The 2,493-nt window shown below is 46.8% G+C and overlaps 1 long non-coding RNA gene across 1 annotated transcript; it reads left to right on the forward strand.

Annotated features, from left to right (window-relative positions):
• Positions 1-41: 41 nt before the first annotated feature.
• On the forward strand, positions 42-1,661 carry LOC144241547 (uncharacterized). Its single transcript, XR_013338111.1, has 3 exons — positions 42-463; positions 583-726; positions 1,300-1,661. It is a non-coding gene; the product is annotated as an uncharacterized LOC144241547 (long non-coding RNA).
• The last annotated feature ends 832 nt before the right edge of the window (positions 1,662-2,493 follow it).

Genomic DNA, 2,493 nt, shown 5'->3' on the forward strand with positions numbered 1-2,493 from the left:
TGAGCGGCAGGCACTGGCCAAAAGGCTGGGGGTCCCGGGTCTTCGCCGTGGGACTCCCCCGCGGGCGTGATTCCAGGTCTTGTCCCCTCTGCCAGGCGGGCACGAGTGAGAGCAAGTGGTCAGAGTTATGGTCAACGTTATGGTGCTGGCGCGCGGGATGTGTTGGCGGGTGCTGACACAAAGATGAAGAGCATTTATTTAGCACCTCCTGTGTGCAAACGCTGTGCTCCTTCGAGCTCCAGGGCCGGCTTCCAGGGCGTGCCCCCTGTGCACTTACACAGACCCTGTGCTCAGATGGGCCTCGCGCTTGGTTGAATGTTTGGCGGCTCCAGCCTTGGAATTCTTAACGATTTTGGAACACAGGCCGGTATATTTTTCATTTAGTATTGGGCTCTGCAAATTAAGTAGCCCGTCCTGGTGAGTGTGCTTGCATTTGACCTTCTCAACGACCCCGCAGGAAAATGTAAGTAATAGTATTAACTGGTGTTAGTAACAGCCACAGCTTCTAGTTCTGAAACACCGAAGTGTTCTTTAGAGCGATTCTAAGTGCTTTCCATGCATGATCTCATTGAATAAAACAAGATTATGAAGTGGACATCAGAATAATCCATCGCTAAGATGAGGAAATAACCACAAGGAAATGAAATAACTTGTTCACGAGAATACAGCTGGTCAGGGGTAGAATGAGGATCAGACGCCAGACCATGGGACTAAAGCACAGAGAAGGTGAGTATCCTGCGTTCGGTCCCACCAGTTGCAGCAGAGCTGGAAAATGGAGCCCCAGTCACCTCACTGCAAAGCCCTGGTGGACCTAGATGCTGTTCCAAAATGAAACAAAATCAGAGAGATAGGCACTCTTCTGGGATTCCATCCAGTTATCCTGCCTGTATCCATTATTGGCTGAGGATCTCTTGGCCTTGACAATGGCTTTTGGTTTTACAGTTAATATTGCCACCTATCCAATCCATAATCACTTCAAAGGCTTTCACTTGGAGCACCACTTAAAAAAAAAAAAGAATCCTTAAGGGAAACTGAGGCTTTCAGAAATCTCCTACTAACAGTATAATTTGGGGGTGCCTGGGTGGCTCAGTCAGTTGAGTATCCAACTCTTGATTTCTGATCAGGTCATGATTCCAGGTTCGTGGCACAGAGCACCCCCTCTCCAGCTCTGTAATGAGCATGGGGCCTGATTACGATTCTCTCTCTCCTTCTGCCCCTCTCCCCTGCTTTCTCTCTCTCTCTCTCTCTGAATAAAAATAAAAATAAAATAGTGTAATTTGTAGTAACCATGTTTTCAAGGTGCAGTCTCTCCTTGCAGTGGAATCGCTACACAGTTCTTAAATCCTCAATGAAAATACGCTGCCTGAGGAAATGCATAATTGATGAAACCCCAAAGCACCTGGCAGAGAAAGAAGCTGAGAAAGTCTCTTCTCTATTAACCCCAACATCCAATTGTTCCAGAATTCAATTTTATGAAGTCTAACCCTGGTCACTGTGGTCAACCATGTAACTCTTCTTCAAGACAACGTAAGATATGAAAAGAGTGAATTCCCACAGCCTTTTGAAAAGTCAGCATTGGTTGGGGTGCCTGGCTGGCTCAGTTGGTAGAGTGTACAACTCTCAACCTTGGGGTTGTGGGTTTAAGCCCCACGTTGGGTGTAGAGATCACTTAAAATAAAAATATTTGGAAAAAAAAGTCACTGTTGGTGATGGATGCATTAGTTAACTAGATGAGAGGAATCCTTTCACGATGCATACATACATCACCACCACACACACTATACACACTGTATGTAACTTAAAATTGTACTTGTCAGTTACACTAAAGCTGAAAAAAAACACAAATACACACAATAAAGAATGTTAATCACTGTTAAAAAGATTTTTCTTTAAGTAACAACAATGCACTTGTATGTAAGTGAGAGCAGGAAAAGTGCTTGGCTGGCCCCTGTCCAGATGCCTTCGAACTTTCTGGGATGTCAAGACATGAGTCAAGTGACTCTTCAAGGCAGCATCTGCTCATGAGTCCTCTGAGAGTTGAGAGGGAGGTCTGAGTCTGGATGGAGGCCTGAGCTGGACCGTGGAAGGGACTACAGTTTGGGACCAGCTTGCCCGATGGCGTGCAACGTGCAGGCTGCAGGTGGGGAGACCCTGGGCATGATGAGGGCGTAAGCAAGGGAAGGAGGTAAAGATGAACAAAGCAAGTTCCAGCCCAGATTCCTCACAAAGCTGCATGTGTGGACAGTACACCATGATACATCATATCTCTGCACAGACTTCTGCTTTTCTCTCTAACAACAGAGGCAGAAAGCTACCAGCTGTGTGACCTTGTGCACCTCATGTAAATACTTCTCCCGGATTCAACGCCAGGCTGAATTTGGGCCATGGTGTCTAGGAACTCTTCTGCTGCTCAAGTTTTGGAAGAGCACCAGGAGGAAGCTGCGTCCAGAGGAAGACAATGGGGCATCAGTAGGCGGGATGCATTGGAGGAGA

The sequence above is a fragment of the Crocuta crocuta genome, unplaced genomic scaffold, assembly GCF_008692635.1.
Source record: "Crocuta crocuta isolate KB4526 unplaced genomic scaffold, BGI_CrCroc_1.0 scaffold25, whole genome shotgun sequence".
In the NCBI taxonomy this organism is placed as follows: Eukaryota; Metazoa; Chordata; class Mammalia; order Carnivora; family Hyaenidae; genus Crocuta; species Crocuta crocuta.